This window comes from Theropithecus gelada, chromosome 14, assembly GCF_003255815.1.
Source record: "Theropithecus gelada isolate Dixy chromosome 14, Tgel_1.0, whole genome shotgun sequence".
NCBI lineage: Eukaryota > Metazoa > Chordata > Mammalia > Primates > Cercopithecidae > Theropithecus > Theropithecus gelada.
In genome coordinates, this window is record NC_037682.1 from 109,449,857 (window position 1) to 109,469,593 (window position 19,737).

The following is a 19,737-nucleotide window of genomic DNA, read 5'->3' on the forward strand; positions in this document are numbered from 1 at the left end:
AGCTTCTCCACTACCCTTGGCACAATAGGCGGGCTTCCCTCCAGGCCTGAGGGCAGCTGGGAAACAAACTACATACTTAGAGGCTCGGCAGGGCAGAAGGGAGACAGTGGGGCCACCCTCAAGGGGGTGAGTCACCAGGAGCCACCCCTGGGCCTAGCACACCTAATGCTCCTACGGTCTGTACTGCCCTCACCCCCGAAGCCCAGCGGTCTTCCCAGCTGCAGCCCCAGGCAGGTCTCTCCCACCCCACTTAGCCTTCCAGGGCTGTCCTGGGTCCCTCCAGGCTGTGGTCTTAGCCGTGCTTCTCCCCACTCCAGGCCTGCAGAGGTTGATCGCTGCTGAGTTCTCTGGACTAGAGGCCGGTTCTCTCTTCCTGCTTTTCCCTTGGAGCTGGACATCAGTGATCAAGTGAGGCACTTGCCCAGGCTGCACAATTTAAGAGAGTACCCAAATAATCAAGATAAATCATGTTTTAATGAAATATTTTTAAAATCTGCATTAATGGAAAAAGTCCAAGGTGAATAAAATATCAGAATTTTAAGTAAAGGCAGGATCAGTTTTCCATCTGGATTTTTTTGTCTCTCATTTTTATTACTCACATGTTAGCAGGGCCCCATTTTCCCTTGTGATTATTCCTTCTACTTTCTGCAGGATATTGTCCCAGCTGCTCAAAACATCCGGGCCAACCAAGAGCAAGGAAGGCCTCTTCCCAGGGCGTGAGTTCCTTCTCTGCACAGAGCAGACCTGGAGCCCTAGAGAGCTGTTGTCTTCACTATGCATAGCCACCCTAGTTCCTTCTTTTTTGTGCAGTATTACTTCATTTTCAGTCTTCCATGAATCTGCATGGCTTACATGTTCTTTGTTGTGGCTGAACAGGAGTCCTCAGAATTAAGCAAACTGGTGCCTGCCTGACCATTTGTTGAACATGGCACTTGCTGTCAATCTGTTCTAAGATTTGGTTTTTTAAATTAACAATGCATCAATAATAAGTTAACAATTAAATGAATGCTGACAAATGTGCACACCTGTGTAACCACTATGACAATCAAAATCTAGAACATTCCCATCACCCCAAAAAGTTTCCTCCCACCTCTTGCAGTCAATTCTCCACCCCATCCCAGCCCCAGACAATCACTGATCTGCTTCCTGTCACTAGAGGTTAATTTTCCCTTTTCTGGAATCTCATCTAAATCTCCCCTAAGATTTAATGCTGAACCCTGAGCACAGCCCAGCAGGGTCACTGCCCCAGGACTCGCTTCAGGTGCCAGGTCATCCAGACACGATAAGAGGAGGGCAGATCATGTGGATCATTTTTTTTTTCAAGCCAAGAGGAAACAGCCCATGAGTCCATACAGAGTCCCTGGTCCCCAACTAGCCTCTCAGCAACTCTAAGGGAGGCTTTCAGGGGACTCTGCTGGTGAGGCAACTCTAAGGTTCCCTATTTCCAGCAGATACTGGGCTTCTCCCCTGGATAAAGAGAAAAGGGGAGGGAGAAAAGACTGGCACACCCAGAAGGGGATGCCGGGAAATAAGTGTGGGCAGGAAACCAAAAGACCACCTGATGACTCCCCAGCAGGCCTGTGGTTCGGAGAGTCTAGGATCTTAAACGCAGGAGTCACAGGGTTTCTGTTAGTCATGGTGTTTACTGCCCCTTTGTGTCTTGTTCAGGACAACAGGGGGCAGAGAGGGGCAAATCCCTGCTCTTCTTCTGATAATTGGCATTCCTGTCATTGCATGATCAACACTCCATGATTAAAGGCTGGGTGCAGTGGCTCACTACTATAATCCCATTACTTCGGGAAGTTGAGCCAGGAGGACCACTTGAAACCAGGAGTTTGAGACCAGCCTGGACAAAGCGAGATACTCTATCTACAATCAATCAGTCAATCAATCAATCAGTCCAATGAGCTGGGGGCAGTGGTGCGTGCCTGTAGTCCCAGCTGCTCAGGAGGCTGAAGTGGGAGGATCCCTTGAGCCCAGGAGTTTGAGGCTGCAATGAGCTATGATTACACCACTGCACTGGCAACAGAGCCAGACCCTGTCTATAAAATAAAATAAAATAAAATAAAATAAAATAAAATAAAATAAAATAAAATAAATCCATNAAATAAAATAAAATAAAATAAAATAAAATAAAATAAAATAAAATAAATCCATGATTAGACGGGATAAACTAGGTAAGAAGCCTCTGGCAGGACGCTGTCAGTCTCAGTCAAGTTGGCCCCTATCCCCTTAAAGAGTGGGCAGTGGGCAGGGGAAGAGGCTGCCCTGCCCTCCTCCCAGGCAAAAGCAGCCCAGCCCTCTCACGTGGACCCTCTGCAACACCCCTGCCTGGTGGCTGCCTGGCCTGCGCCCAGATCGCTCCATCTGGGGACAGTTCTGACTGACTAGGCACCACCTGCTTCCAAAGAAGGATTTGATACAGTTGCTTTTCCTTGTAATTCACCCCTATGGTGTGTCTGTAGCTCCTTGTTCCCCTCTGAGGGGACCCACAGAAGAAGTCAAATTCCACCTCCCCAAGACAGCCCTTTTCACACTAGAGGGCGACAGCTCGATGACCCTCTGTGTCTGCACTTTTCTCACCTGTTCCTTCACTTGCTTCTGCTGGGAGGTGGTTCCAACCCCTCCCTCAGTGGATTTCTCCAAAACAAGGCCCAAGGGCCACAGCCCTCCTGAAGTGCCGGCTGCAGCCATGTTTACACATGCTTACTCTGACTCTTTACATAAAACCCCCACCGTTGCTCACTGGAAATACCCAGTGGACTGCTGCTAATTTTTCCACAGAAATGAGGTAGCTGCGGACAGATCCGTGATGCTGACAGACAGGGCTTAAGCCTGGCAGGGACAAGCATGGGCCCCTCCCGCACACATTGGAGTCGAACATTCACAGAGCGGGTAAGGGTGAGAGTGGCTGACTACTGTGACCTCGAGAATCCCACCTTCAGACGGGACCATCTTTAACTCCCTTTGAACCACCTGAGAAGGCTTTCTCGAGTAGGAGGTGAGATTCCAGAGGCTACACGAACCACAGAGAGACAGCCTGGTGTTCTAGGCTGCCAGGGGGCGCTTAACAGGCCCGCAAAGGGGACATTCAGAGAGGTGAATGTGGAGTGGTTTGTAGGAGGGACTTTAAGGTCAGACAGCCGTGGAATCACAGCTCTGCCATGTACCGCCTCTATGTTCCTTGAGCAAGCTAATGGCCATCTCAGAACCTCAGTTTCCTCATCCATCAAATGGGGATAATGGTTCGTCTTAGAGTATTTCTGTCCATTCAATGAAATTGTTTGTATAACACATTTGACATAGGACGTGGTACCTAGTGCCCACATATGATTATACACACATTATATATATATACACACACACACACACATACACATATATACTATACATAGTCATGGTTTCAACAACAAATAGGACTCTGAGCAAGAGAGGAGAGTATTAAAATATGTGCTTTTTTTTTTTTTTTTTTTGAGACAGTCTCACTCTGTCACCCAGGCTGGAGTACAGTGGCACAATCATGGCTCACTACAACCTCAACCTCCTGGGCTCAAGCCATCCTCCTACCTCAGCCTCCCAAGTAGCTGTGACTACAGGTGTGTGCCATCATGTCCAGCTAATTTAATTTTTTTTTGTAGAGATAGGGTCTGACTTTGTTACCTAGGCTTGTCTCAAACTCCTGGCCTCAAATGATCCTCCCACCTTGGCCCCCAAAAGTGCTGGGATTACAGATGTGAGCCACCATGTCTGGCCAAGATATGTGTTTTGGATCTGAAGTCCAAAGAGAAGCATCCTTTGCTAGAGATTTGGTGGAGAAAGATCTGGCTTAAGACTTCAGGCCTGGGCTTTTGTTGAGATTGTTACTTCTAAGCAGGGCAATTTCCTCCCAGGTGACCCCTGGACTACAGCTTTCTCATCTTAAAAAGTGAGGTCCTTTTCAACTCTGGAGAAACTAGAGGTCTCCAGGTAGGAAGATTTGGCACAGAAGAAGGAAGTCATCAAAGGTAATCAGGTGATCTGGAGTTCCTTGTCAAAGAACTGTGAAACAGAAAATCTGAGGGGGGGACACAGAGTCACAGTTTGAGATAGAAGAAAATGCCCCTAAGCATAGCCCGGAAAGACAGGAACAGAAGGATGGTCAGAACCAGAGGGAAAGCAAAAACAGGTGCAAGATGCAATCAATAAAAGTTGTAAGGAGAAACTACATGTTTCTTTATGGATAAAAATTAAAAGAACACCAGGAAATAATAACTCACATTTGCAAAGTGCTAGCACATATATATTATTTCATTTTGTCCTCTGAGCACACTCTAATACAGTTCTTACTACCCTCTTCATCTTCCAACAAGGAAGCAAAGACACAAAGAAATACACTTCCCAGCGTCAACAGTTTAAGAAGGACGGAGCTAATTCTCACATTCATTGCATTGATTCGTTCTAAAGCTATGTTTTCTGTCTCCACATCTATGTTCTTACCATAACAATGTCAGCTGGCATAGAGAAGTATAATGAGTCATTGTATTTTTTAATTTTGTTAATGTCAATCTACTGTTTTGATAATAAAATTTAAAATGTTAAATCCGTACATTCTCACTAGAACCTTTATCTATTCTCTTTAAAACTCACAGTATTTGAAAAAAAAAATACTTGATTTTGATGCCATTCTTTTCCCAGTTTCATTTCTCAGCTGCTTCAGACAGATGTGTTTTTATCCGAGCAGGTGATGAGTGTGAAGTCACCGAAGGTGAACTCCTGCAGGTCCCCAGATTAATCATGCTGTGTTTTGTCAACTGTCACCCAAAGACAGACACTTATATTGTTTGCTCAGTGAAATGAAATTTTATGCATTTTGATTTTTTCTTGCTTTTCGAATGTGAATCATTTAAAAAGCATACAAAGTTACCCAGACTTCAAGCCTAGTTAACGTAATAAATTTCAGATCTTTGAGCATGCAGCTACACAATTTCATTTCTCTGGTAGTATTCTAGAGTTCGTTTGGAAAGAAAACATGAGCCTTTCTGTTTTTTCAGCTTTCAAAAGACTTTTCTGTTTAGAACAAATTCATCTAAAGGAATAAGAATTTTTTTTTTCTGTGCACATAGAAAAGTGGAACAAACTCCAAGGTCATTTCCTAACCCAAGTGTTACATTCCTGCTTTAGCTCTCGGAAGGAGCCTATGCCACTCTGCATCCTTTGACCTCACTTAATCTGACTTGGCCCTGGGTAGAGAAGCTTCTACACACTGAGTCAGACCCACAGGCAGACAGGACCAGGAGGCTGTCTTCAGCAGAGGACGTTTGGTGATACCTTCCAGTGTAATATTAAGACTTGTAACATCACATTCTCTTCCTTTATCTCATCTGGTCCTCAGGACAATCCTCCAAGGTACATAGGACAAGTACCATTCTTGCTAAAGCCCAGAGAGGCTGGACAGCCTGCTCAAAGCCACAATGTTGGTGGCTTGGCTGAGCCTCGCAGCAAAATACCTCCAAAGCTATGCCCTTCGCAACATTAATGGCACATTCCAGACAGCCTCAGAGTCCCTTCATAGCTGTGATAGATACAACATCCGTGAAGATACAAACACGGGGGCCGGGCGCTGTGGCTCGCGCCTATAATCCCAGCACTTTGTGAGGCCGAAGCAGGTGAGTCACTTGAAGTCAGGAGTTCTAAATCAGCCTGGCCAACATGGTGAAACCCCGTCTCGACTAAAAATGCAAAAATGTTAGCCAGGCATGGTGGCACATGCCTGTAATCCCAGTTACTCGGGAGGGTGAGGCAGGAGAATCCCTTGAACCCGGGAGGCGGAGGTTGCAGTGAGCTGAGATTGCGCTATTGCACACCAGCCTGGGCAACAAAAGTGAAACTCTGTCTAAAAAAAAAAAAAAAAAAAGATGTAAACACTTCCCTTGAACCTGTCTTTATTTCCAACCTGTAGCACTTCTTAGAGACAACGCGTCATGGCCCAGGTCCAGCCCTGGGTTGGCTACCCCCCAGAAGTAGAACCCTGGTCAATCACTTCGCTTTAGTTCTGTCAACCGTGATCCAGCAAAGATGTGTCTGTTCTGCGTGTCCCTTAAAGATCAAGTGACATGTGAGACGAATCTTGCGGAACTCTGAAGTACTGTAATGACGTTGGACGTTCTTACTATAAGTTTAAAACTCTCTGCAAACAGATCTTCCTACCGTTTGTCTTCACACAATACTTGTGGGTTCTAAGATGCTCCTCTTCTAACCTGTCAGAATGCAGTTCGGCCTTGGAGGATTTAGAGATTTCTATTGTTTTCCTTCTCAGCCTTAGTTTTCCCAAACTGAAGGGTTATGATGTTTCTGGTAGCTCCTGACAGAGACCCTTTAACCATAAAAGCACTGAGTGAGGGGCATAACACAAAGAGAGGAAAAGGTTTCCGGTTGAATTCCAGAATCCTCCCGGAAAACATCCAGATTCCAATGGTCTTTTGGGTCGTTGCTACCTTGGACCGCCCATGAGTAGGCTGCATTCAAAATTGTCTATCATAACTACCAGCACTCCTTCCTTGAGTCAAAATATCTGGCTCAGCACCCGTGGCCCTAAAGTGAGAGTCATGAAGCATTTTGCAGGGATGTTCTCCCTTCCATTTTAGCAAATCAAAACCCACTCACTCAGCCCCTGAATCTTGCTTAGTTTTTATATATTCCATAAACAATTCTTTACGGTGTATCTGTCATGTTCCAAATACTGCTCAGGCTACTAAAATAGAGCAGGAACAGCCTGACTCTGTGCCTGTCCTCATGACCTTCGCCTTCAGTGAGGAGCCTCATGCCCCTTTATCCTTGCCCTCCTCACCTTGGGGCCTTGCTGCTAGAAAAACAATAGCTAATGTTTATTGAAGTCTCTTTAGGTGCAGTGTCTTCATAGCAACCTTACGCATAGATATTTTCATTCCCATTTTACAGAAGAAGAAGCAACCGAGGCTCAAAAAGGATAAGTAGCTCATGCCTGTAATCCCAGCACTTTAGGAGACCAAGGCAGGTGGATCACCTGAGGTCAGGAGTTCGAGACCAGCCTGCCCAACATGGCAAAACCCTGTCTGTACTAAAAAAACAAAAATTAGCCAGGTGTGGTGGCGTGTGCCTGTAATTCCAGCTACTCAGGAGGTTGAGACATGAGAACCGCTTGAACCCAGGAGTCGAAGGTTGCAGTGAGCCAAGATGGTGCCACTGCACTCCAGCCTGGGTGACGGAGTGAGACTTCATCTCAAAAAAGAAAAAAAGAAAGAAAGAAAAAGAAAATAAAAGAAAAATAAAAAACAAAGGGTAAGCAATTTGTCCAAGACCACATAGCTGACAAGTTCTGGAAATGGGGTTTGCTTCCAAATCCATCTGACTTCTGAAACTGCTTTTAATGTTGCTCTGTGCTCTCTATGCAATCTCCCAATTCAACATCACCTTCAGGTGTGGAAATGTTTTTGTCATTCTGTCCTCCAGAGAATTCATGAAGCTTTCAGTAAGGTCTATCCACACAGAGATTCTTGGAGAGGGTTACTTGACAATGCTTTGTGTAGACGAGCTTCCAATGTTCTCTGTGGTTAGTTTTCTGTTGGAAACAGCTCCCTATCTATAAGGCAATATAACATCATGGTTCAGAGTGTAGACCAGATTACGGCTTTTATAAAAAGCTGTAGAGTGTACAGGTTCCTCCACCTTCTGTTGGAATTCTGATTGCATTCCTGACAAGCTTACTATCTGAATCTCAGTCTCTTTCTCCACAAAACCGGAAGAATGACATCTATCTCAGATTGTAAAGATTAAATGAGATAACATCAATGAAAATGATAGTGTATGGCATTATACAACTTTATCATACAATTTTTCTCTTAATCCTAATTTTTTCAATAGCCTTGGGTGTGGGAACTTTTAACATATTAAGAAAGTCTAAAACAAATGTTGCAAACTGGCTTCTGTCAAGCTGGATTAACAAATGTATTTCATTACATTTGGACAGTATTATTATCTGAATTAATTGCCAGAATTTAAAAATCCAAAGAAGTCTGGTCTGACTGTTAACATTGACCAGTACTTTGCCTATACCATGCACTCAATAAATAATTACTAATTAATTGATATAATTCTTTTGCATACCCTCAGAAGATCTAGCACAAATCTAAGCAATCAGTTATTCAATAATTAAGTCTTTATCAAATCTCTACTATGTACCAAACAATAGTTGCTTAATAACTTAATTACTTCCTCTGGTCTTCTCATCACAAAGAAAAATTACTGTGTCCTATAAAATAACCCTGATTGAATTAATCACAGCTCTACCCTCATGAGATGGTTCTTACATCACACATACATTCTTCAAAGTAACCAGAAGGAGAGCCTGGATTATTTCTAGAATTACAGATTTAAGGAGTATGGGCAATGGATGGTTGAGACCTTGGTCTCTGAGTCAGGCAGACCTGGATTTGAATACAGGCTCCATCACATGGAAGGCCGGGGACCTGGAGCAAATAATCAACTTCTCAAGCCTCCGTGTCCTCCTCTGTAACCAGGGCGGGAGAACAGGGTCTACCGTATAGGGATGTGGGTATGAAATGAGATCATGTGGATAGAGCCATCGCACAGAGTAAGTGTGCAGCGAATATTAACAATCAGAAGCGCAGAACATAGGAACTGGAAGGAATTTCAGAGATCCTCTCTTCTGAGTAGTTGTTCCCTGAAACTTGTGATTCCAGAGCAGCCCTCTGACATCTTGCGGCAGGGTATTTGAGAGGCCAGGATGCTCAAGACCCACTTCCTGGGCTTGGTCTATCCTCCTAGGCCTCAGCCCATGCCTCGGAGTGTGAGGCTGCCCCAGGCTCCTTTGGTTCAACACTGAACCACAGGCTCTGGCATAGGAGTGAGTTCAGAGCCTCAAGGCTAACCCCAAGTTTAACCAGCCAACCATCTCCAGCCCTGCCTGGACCCACCTGGGCCCCACCTGCTCTCGGTTCCAGTTTTGGGATGAGGAGTGAGGAAGACCAGTGAGTCCTCCTGTGCTACCACCCGATCCTCTGCTCAGCACCAGGTGCCCTGGCTGTCTTCACCCCCAGTGCCTGGCAGAGCCAGTTCTCCCAGTCTGCTGGGCCAGGGCTGGTGTGAGGCAGAGCAGCTGAGTCATGGCCCCTGGTTCAGTTTAATTACCTACGTGTGCAGATGACACACACAGAGGGGCTAAGGAGGGTAATTACCCTGGGTGGGGTGAACCTAGCTGACTAAGAATGCTTTGTTCTAGATGCAGAGAGCTGGGAGAACATTGCCAGAAGTGCTTCCTGGGCCTGGACCTTGTCTGGCCCTCCAATATCCCCTTCCCACCATCTTCCAGCACTTCCAAAGGCCATGCAGCTGAGGTCCTAGACGGGAAGGGTGCATGTTCACAAATAGTATGAGTTGCCACCTGTCAATTGTGCATTTCTGGGTCCAGAGACCAGCTCATGGGACATGTGCCACCTGCTGTGTCTCCTCTAGAGCCAGGAGGCTATCAGAAGGGGCAGGTCCATTCATTCATGTTAACAGCTTTATTGAGATAGAATTTACATACCATACCATTCACCCATTTAAAGTATACAATTAGATGGTTTTTGGTATATTCAGAGTTGTGTAAGATTGATCATTACAATAAATTTTACAACATTTTCATCATTCCCAAAATAAATACTCTTTAGCACTCACTTCCCCAACTTCCCTCCCCTAGCCTTAGGCAACCATGAATCTACTTTCTGTGCCTATAGATGTGTCTATTCTGGTCATTTCCTGTAAGTGGAATCATGCACTGTGTGGTCTTCTGTGGCCAGCTCCTTTCATTTATCATCATGTTTTCAAGGTCCATCCACGCTGTGGCTTATGTTGGGACTTAGAAAACAACACCTCAAAATGAAGACCCCAGAAACAAAAGTTTTTCTCTGACCTGCTCCTGCCCTCCTGTTTCTTAGTCCCACTCTCCCCCAAGGTCAGCCGTGGAGACTGGAATCCCAGACTGGAATCCCTCTTTTCCAAGGCGGGTCATAGAAACCCAAACTTCTTTTCTCCAAAGCCAGCCATAAAACCTAAAAGTATCAATCTCTCTCCCCAACTCCACACCACCAGTGTAAAAACTGGCCATAAAACATGACGTGGCCTACCTTGTCTGACTGTAGGTCGTTAGACCCCCATACCCAGAAGGAAGGAACACATGCTCAAAGGGGCCAACAACAGTCTAGATGGACAGCCTTACTGGATTTCCATACTCAGTCTGTTAGCATTAGATCAGACCCTTTTTGTCCAATCATATTTCTCTACACGGCTGTCCATACTTTGTTGAACCTAAGCATAAAAATGGACAACTTCCCCTATATCTTTGGGTCTTCATTCTGAAGGCTCCTGTGTCACCTAAAACTATGATCAAACAAATTTATGTACCCTTTCTCCTATTAATCTGCCTCATGTGAGTGATTTTCAACATAACTTCAGAGGGTGAAGCAGAAGTTTTCCCTTGGACTTGACACTTGTATCAGTACTTCATTTCTTTGTATTGTGAACAACTGTGGATAATACTCCATTGTGTGGATATGCCACATTTTATTTATCCATTCATCAGGTGATGGCCATTTGAATTGTTTCCCCTTTTGGGCTATCATGAATAATGGTGCTATCAACACTGATGTGCAAGTTTTTGCATGAACATATATTTTCAGTTCTTTTGGGGATATTCCTAGGAGTGGAATTGCTGGGTCATATGGTAACTCTGTTAACCTTCTGGGGAAATTTTCCATAAATAATTTTGAGGGCCTCCTATATGCAAGGTCTGGGCTAGGTGCTGGGAGTTCCAAACAAATCTTGTGAAAAATTAGGAACAAATTCTGGTGAACAATACATGAGGATTCTAATAAGGAATCCACATTTTAGGAAGTGCTAAGGATTGCAGGAATGAGCCACCAAGCTGGATGAGCTTGATAAAGTCTACCAAAAAAGGCCAAATAGAATTTTGATTAGGATTGCAAAAACTCTGTGGATCAATATGGGGAGAAATAAACAATATTGAGTCTTATGATCCATGAACATAGTATATCTCTCTATTTTTTTAAGTCTTCTTTGATTTCTCTCAGAAACATTTTATAGTTTGCACTGTATAGCTCTTACATACATTCTGTTAAATTTATCCCTAAAGATGTCATGTTTGTCGATGTGACTATAAATGGTATTTTTAAAAGTATCTATTTCCAATTGTTCATTGCTAGAGATGCAATTGATTTTTGCATATTGACTTTGGACACTTTGGCCTTGCTAAAATTACTTATGAGATATTTTGTCAATTCCTTGAGTTGTTTTTTTTTTAATGCAGATGTTGTTTGTGAGTAAAACAGTTTTACCTGTCTCTTTACGATATATATACCTTTTATTTGTTTTTAGTACTTTGCTGTTCTAGTACAGTATTGAATTAAAATGTAATTATTTCTTGCTAGGGGTTTTAGTACAATGTTGAATACAATGACGAGAACAGGCATCTTTGCCTTGCTCCTAATTTTTGGGAGAAATCGTTCAGTCTTTCACCATTAAGAGATATGTTAGCTATAGATACAAATGTCCCTTATCAAGTTGAGGAAGTTCATCATTTCCCAAGAGTTTTAAACCATAAATAGAAGTTAAAATATGTCAAATGCTTTCTCTGCACCTATTGAGATGATCATATTTTTTAGTATATTGATATGGTGAATTACATTGATGGCACTCCCTGATTTATGTTTTTAAAAGATAACTCTCAGAGGTAAACCAGAGAAAGGCAGGGAGAGTAATTTAGAGGTCCCTGTTATTATCTAGCTGAGAGATGATGGGGGCGTGGGCCAGGCTGGTAGCTGTGAATCTGTTTTAGAAGTAGAGCTGACTTGCTGCAAGATCACATGAGGGAAATGAAGTTAAGATGACTTCAAAAGGTTGTACTTAAATAACTGAGAGGATGAAAGCGCCATTTCGATCTCATGTAAAGGAAGAAGTCTGTTTTTGGTGGAGGCCGTGGAGCACTGTAGTTCTTGGAACTTTCTTCCATATACCAAGCCCCTTTGCCATCAGCACTGAGGAGATTTCAAGGCTGGATCCCAGAATATTAGGTAGACTAGGGTCCTCACATGGACTGTGCCAGTCCCTAACATTAGTGTGCAAAGGAGGGTCACCCTCTGACCCCCAAATACAACCCACCTGGGAAGAGGCATACACTGGAAATGGTCTTCACGGAAAGGAGGATGAGAAAGGGACTTTCTGGAACAGCACCTGGCTCTTTCCCCAGAGATCTCTTTCAGCTTCTTTAGTGGGAGTCAGAGACCCTGGGGAAGGGGAAGACCAAGACAGAGATGAGACAGAGGAAATGATATCACCAAGTGATCCTGACCTTGTGATCACAGTCGAAGACAAGCAGCCTTAGAAGCTCAGGCAATAAGAGGTAGGGAGGAGAGAGCAGCAAAGGAGAGAATGAAGGAGAGAAAGAAGTATACTATGTCATCAATAGGAACAGCAATGGCAACTCCGGCCAGCCCTGGGAGCTTGGGGATAAATGAATTAATGGATGCACATGTAACTAACTCATCCTAGATGAGAATCAGAGTGCCACAAAAAACTTTAGATTAACTAGAGCAATGGTTTTCATTCCTGACCTCATATCAAAACGATCAATGGGAAGTTTTACAAATCACTGACACCTGGGTGTCATACCAACCAAATCTCTGGTGGGGAAGCCTGAGTATTGGTATTTTTTAAAGAGATTCCTTGCCTATTCTAATTAGCAGCCAGGACCAAGAACACTTGTTCTAGTCTAACTTCTTCATCTTGCAGAAGAGGAAGCTGAGAAGCAGTGTTGGGCAGAGACTAGAGTTAAGATGACTGAGGTCCTGTTTTGTCCAGGGCTGAGGGAGTTTCCAGGATGCAGAACTTTCAGTTCTAAAACCAGAACAGTCCCAGAATGTGGGACTTTTAGTGCTAAAACTGGGAAAGCCCTGGGCAAACCTGGATGCGTTGGCCATCCTAAAACTCTCATCTCCCTATTTTCTCATCTCCCTGAAATTGGGGAAAATCACTTTCCACTTGAAATGATAGAATAGGTGATTAGTGAATCCTGGACAGTCCACTGGGCCATTGGGTATCTTGCTATTTGATCAAATCCATAATGTGATAGAGCTTGTGTTTCTAGCTGCCCCTCAGACCATGACAGCCCCCAAAACCAAATGCAAAGCAGTCAACTTCTAGGGGGACAGAAGTCAGTGTGGAAGCAGGGGGTCTCAGTTGAGAGGACATGCAGCTCTGCTTGGACATCTGTTTCCATACTGGTTTCCTGGTTTCCTTCCATACTGGTGCAGGAGGGGCTTGTTTCCTGGTTAAATCCTGCTATGACACGCTTTCATGCCACCATGTGCCTATCCGTAGCACTAATCAGAGCCATCATTTTATATTTGTATGATAATTTGATTGCTGTCTATCAAGATTTTAAACTCAGTGATGACAGGCCATATCTCTTTCTGCTCATTATGGCATCTAAGTATCTACCTAGCACAGTGGGTGACGTGTCATAGGCACTCAACAAATGAATGGATACATGAACGAATAAATAATGAATATCATTACCTATTCTTGAGCCCAGGGAATAATATTGTCTTGTATCCTTCTATCACCAGGAGATTTCAAACCAGTAGGAGACGAGTGTGAAGTCTTTGTCTAGTGGGACCCACACTGTTACAATAAATGTAATCCATGTTCATCTGCAATACGGAGGCACAAGAATAAAAATGAGGGTAGTGATGGCTTTGCTGGGAGGCCTCTCTGTGCCAGCTGCTGCCTGAGATATGGCTGCTTCCAAAAAGAGAGCTGCTGGCTACTCTCATGTCCAGTGTCTTGCACCTCCCTGCCTCAGTGACCTTTGACATCTTTAGTAATATCTGTGGCATTCAGACCTTGCCAGGCAGGGCCTCTGTCACATTCCTACTACCTCCTTGCAGATGGCCCACGGATTCATCATCATTAGATCTTCACTGAACACCCTAATGTCCCAGGTACTGTGCTAAATCCTGGGGAAGCAGGGCTGGGTGGGAGCTGGTGAGATAGTGGTGAATGCAATATGACCTGGCCTGTTTTACTGTTCAGCCAGTGGGGGAGATGAGATATGTGCTTAGAAAAAGCTTATGCCGAGTGCAGTGGCTCTCATCTGTAATCCCAGCACTCTGGGAGTGAGTTTGAGATAGAATTGTGGGCCGGGCTGAGCCAGGGTGTTCCCCATAGCATAATTCACACCCCTTTTCCATGCTCAGACACCAGTTTTTGGCCCTCACTCCCATCCTCCCACTACACTGTCCAAACTCAAGAGGGAGCAGGACAGGAGTCTCTTTGAGGAAATGCTTGCCGTGTCGCTCTAGAACAGGTGCACTGCCTTGTACCTTGCAGCAACTCATTAGAATGCTGATGAATGTAGAATGAGAGAAAGAATGAATGAGTCAAGAGACCACCCCCAATGGCACTCATCACCCTGAGAACAGCTCAGCTCTAATGGGGTGATGCAGTGCTCCTGGGTCTCACCCCACTGATCCCAGTGAGGAACATCCCACTGATGAAGTCATCTCCCCTGAGTCATTTCCTGGGAAGTGGCTTGGAGAACAGGCTCCCTTTTGGCTCGCTTAGCCTTCCAGGACTTGGCTTAGGGCGCCACCTGGTGGCAGACCTAGGAAAGGCTCTCCTGCTCACGCCACTCACTCCACCATGCTCGCCAGTCTGAGTACCCCAGGCTGGAACAACCGCAAACCAGGGCCCCAGCACGGCTAACTCAACCTTCTTCCAAGTCCTCCTCCCCCATGACTATATTCCCACTGTGTGGCTTAGGCCCTGAGCATCCTCTTGAGGAAAAATGTCATCATATGTCAGCTTCTTAGATGTCCTTAAGGCATCCTGTTCTCAGGGTGATCCAGCCCATGTATGGGCGGAGCTGGGGGTACTCTCCAAAACTGAAGGATTCTGGAGAGGTCTTAAAGTTTCCCAGTTTTACCTCTATATCTGCAACCTATTCATGCCGCTCCTTCTGTACACCATGTACCCTATTAGACAACACCCCAGCCTCCACACCCCAGAGTGAAGAGCACACTTTCCTGAACATCTAGTCAGAAGGCAGGGATCAAGTGGTCGGGGGGTGAGGGGGCGCGTAGGGGGTGACGATGTTGGCAAATCATTTAAAGTTGAGCGTTAGACATCCCTGTTCAATCTGTGCAGGATATGAAGGTACAGGGATCAGGTCAACGTGATGCCTTTGCAGACCTAACCTTATAGTGGGAAGACTGGCTCCAAGGCAGCTGGGGTTAGTTCTGGATACAAGAGTACTTCGCTGTGCAGATAGACAAGAGCCCTGCTCTCAAGAAGCTTACATTCTAGTAAGGAATGGGAGACAGGCAACAGACAACTGAACAAGTAAGCAAACTGATGATTTCTGCAGTATTAAGTGTCATAAAGAAAAGAAAATGACGGCCAGGCGTGGTGGCTCATGCCTGTAATCCCGGCTGAGGTGAGCAGATCCTCTGAGGTCGGGAGTTCGAGACCAACCTGACCAACATGGAGAAATCCTGTCTCTACTAAAAATACAAAAATTAGCCAGATGTGGTGGCACATGCCTGTAATCCCAGCTACTCAGGAGGCTGAAGCAGGAGAATCGCTTGAACCCGGGAGGCAGAGTTTACAGTGAGCCGAGATCGTGGCACCACTCCAGCCTAGGCAACAAGAACGAAACCCCATCTCAAAAAAAAAAAGAAAAGAAAATGATATGAAATGATAGGAAGTGGCTGGTGGGGCTGGGTGTGGTGGCTTCCTGTAATCCGAGCACTTTAGGAGGCCAAGGCAGGTGGATCACTTGAGTTTAGGAGTTCGAGACCAACTTGCTAAAAATGGTAAAATCCTGTCTCTACAAAAAATACAAAAACTAGCCAGGCGTGGTGGAGTGTGCCTGTAGTCTCAGGTACTTGGGAGGCTGAGAGGAGAGGAGATTGAGGCTACAGTGAGCCGAGATTACACCACTGCACTCCAGCCTGGGCAACAGAGTCAGACACTCCCCCCACCTGCAAAAATAATTAATTAATTAATTAAAAATATTTTTGGCCAGGCACAGTGGCTCACCTCTACCTAGAGACTGTCACAGTCAAGAGGAGCCTACGCAGACATGGCAACTAATTATGACACCCTGGATCAGATGCTGGAATAAAAAAAGGACATTAGGGCCAGGCGTGGTGGCTCATGCCTGTAATCCCAGCACTTTGGGAGGTCGAGGTGGGTGGATCACCTGAGGTCAGGAGTTCGAAAGCAGCCTGGACAACATGGCGAAAACCCTTCTCTAATAAAAATACAAAAAACTTAGCTGGGCATGATGGCGCATGCCTGTAGTCCCATCTATTCTGGAGGCTGAGGCAGGAAAATCTCTTGAACCTGGGAGGTGGAGGTTGCAGTGAGCTGAAGTCACGCCACTGCACTCCAGCCTGGGGGACACAGCAAGACTCTGTCTCAAAATATATATATATATTTGTCTCAAAAATAAAATAATAAAATAAAAAGGAAGTGGCTGGTGGTAAAGAAGGGAGTCATCTCTAAAAATGAGGTCAGGGATGTATCTAAGAAGGTGATGTAAGATGACACCTGAATGGTGAGAAGGAGACAGAGAAAGAGGGAGGAGAAGACTGAACAGTGAGGAAGGAAGACAGGGAGAGAGGAGAAACGGCACTTTACCTTAGGGTGATGCCTCAACAAGAGACTCCCATGGCAAGGCACCTGACGTGATTCTCAAGCCAGGAAGATCAATGTGCGCATTCAATCATGTGTCCCATCAGGGCACAATGTCTTCTCTCCTCTGAGCCCTTCATTTTCACGAAATCGATCATAGTCATGGATGTTTTATGCAAGGGGATTTTTACTTTTTAATTTGGTTTCTGTCGTGGTTTTGGTGGAAATCAAGGAAAGAACTGGGATTGCTACCCATGGAGCAGAACAGAAAACACACGTTTGAAAACAGAAGCCCAGAGGTAAAGGCAAGGTGGCTCACACATCCCCCTGGAAATTCCTCTTGAGCAGGGCTCCAGACCACACCAGGCCTGGGGCTTGAGATTCAAGCTTGTTTTATCTAAATCTTGAGGACCAGGGAGGCCTTGGCTGATTTTTAGGACATAATCCCCAATGTGTATTGAGCACTTACAAGCTCTTTCCTTTCAATATCTCATTTCATCTTTGCATCCAGAGACTGCTATTATTCCCACTTTATAGATGAGGAAACTAAGGCCAGGAGATATTAAGTAACTTGTTGAAGATGGCATAACTAATAAGTGGGAGAAGTAGGATTTAAAATCAGTTCTGAGTCCATCCCTGTGCCCTGAACCACACTCTACATTTGAAATACATGAATGAATTTTAAAATGAATGCTTCTTGGCCGGGCACAGTCCTGTAATCCCAGCACTTTGGGAGGCTGAGGCGGGTGCATCACGAGGTCAGGATTTCAAGACCAGGCTGGTCAAGATGGTGAAACCCCATCTCTACCAAAAATACAAAAATTAGCGGGGCGTGCTGGCATGCACTTGTAATCCCAGCTACTCGGGAGACTAAGGCAGAGAACTGCTTAAACCCGGGAGGTGGACGTTTCAGTGAGCCAAGATTGCGCCACTGAACTCCAGCTTAGGTGACAGAGCGAGACTCCGTCTCAAAAAAAAAAGGGGGAAAAAAAAAGAATGCTTCTTTTGCCCGCCTGCCCCAACATTCAGATAAAAGCACTTCCTCTCTTTTGAACTTCCATAGCAGTTGCTCTGGGTCGAAATTGGAAAGAACCTTTGAATCCATAGGGCAGCATTCTCAATCAGGGCACGCTGGCAATGTCTAGACATTTTTGGTTGTCACAACTAGTGGTGAGGAATGCTGCTGGCATCAAGTGGATCAAGGCCAGGGCACTACTAACAACCCCAGAATGCACAAGACTGCCATCCACGAGAATTATCCAGACAAAAATGTCACAAATGCTGAGGCTGAGAAACCCTCCGGTAGAGGGTGTCTTCAAGGAAAGCAGCTGGCTGGCTGGAGTGATGTTATCTTGATAGTTTAACCTCAGCCTGGGGTTTGTTTCTCAGCTTGTCAAGCCCAGAACCTCGAGTTTGTGAATTCTCTGAGATGATAAGGTCCTGAAGAAATGATTCACATCAAACCAAAAGGCATAAGAAACTGATTTTTAATTGTTTAGAAAAACAGAGTTATCCCCTTCTGACCCAAAACAAGCAAGAATTTTCCCATGATTAACCCCTCCCCTGCCCCTGCCAACACATACACACAAACACCCACTGGAATCCATCCAGGGAACTGGGCAGTAAACCCTGGGTGGTCACCTGCAGCTCAGCACCACTTTTGACTCCACCTGTCCAGGGCTATTGTGGTGGCACCTGGGGAACAGGTAAACAGAAGCAACCTTTCTAGAAAGATCCAGACCTGGAGATAGTCCGAGATTTGCAGAGACAAAGCCAAAGGGAGAGAACCCAGGACAAACAAAGGTCAGTGAATTATCCAAAGTGACGTGCATGCATTTACCACAAGAAACCTGATGGCCACAGAGTCCAGAATGTTCTTGTCAGCAGAGCAATAAATTCTGTCCCCAGAGAGATGCTCACTTCAGGCTACAGACAGACTCAGCCACCGAAGCAAACCCTCAGGAAGCCAGTTGCTCATGCAGTGTGCAACAAACCCTCACAACAGAGGTGCCTGAACTTCGTAGGCTCTTCAGCCTTCCAGAGGACCTTCCTCATCCCAGGATTGACCACACCAGACCCTTCTAGAAGGATTCTCGTGCTGAATGCACTCGACCTTCAAGCTCTGCCTCTCAGTCCTAGGGAGACCTGTACCGTGCACTAGAAACCCTCCCCATCACGGAAGCTTTCTTCCTCTTGTTGGCACATAGACCAAGTTGTGGTTGAGTCTTTCTGCAGCCTGAAGTCAGCTGGTCTCTAGATTTGTTCTGGGATGAATTGACTTTCTAGTTTAGCTCTCCTGTGTCCCTTGTTTCTCAGTACTACTAGTTCAGGGGGCGCCTGTCTGCTTCACTCTGGCCCTGTGCTAGATCACTGGTCACTTTCTACACTGTGTTAGTGTCACCTGAGCATGTATGTCACCCTCCCCACTAAGTCTAGGGTTGGCAAGGCAGCTCAGGCAAAGTCGGAATTGCATCCCAGCTGTACCGAATACTGGCTGTGTAACCCTGGGCAATGGATTTCATCTCTCCAAGCCTCAGTTGCCTCGTCTATAAACCAGGACTCCTGACTGCAGCTGGAAGGGGTCAGTGTGAGGATCAGATCAGGATAGACACACGCAATGCCTCACACCGTGCCTGGTGGGTGGTGAGCACTCAGTGTGTGTGGGCTCACGCCCTGCACACAGCCTGGGAGCAGGAGCTGGCACCTCACGTCACACTTCCCACACAGCGGGTGCCTTGCGTGTCTGACTCAGGGGATCGGTGCAAACTCCTTGTTCGTGACTTGTTTCCAGCACGTATGCTTGTCTGACCAGTGCAGACTCAAGACTTTAGTAGGACAGAAAGAAGAGCAGTGTGGCGAGGTGGGGGTCACAGGCTTGATGCCAACCCTGCCTCCACCCCTTGCGGCTGTGGGACCCTCGCAGGTTACTTAACTACTCAGTGACCTCAACGAAAAGCAGGGCAGAGGGCAACCCTTCCCTTCTAGGCCAACACTGCCCATTAGAAACGG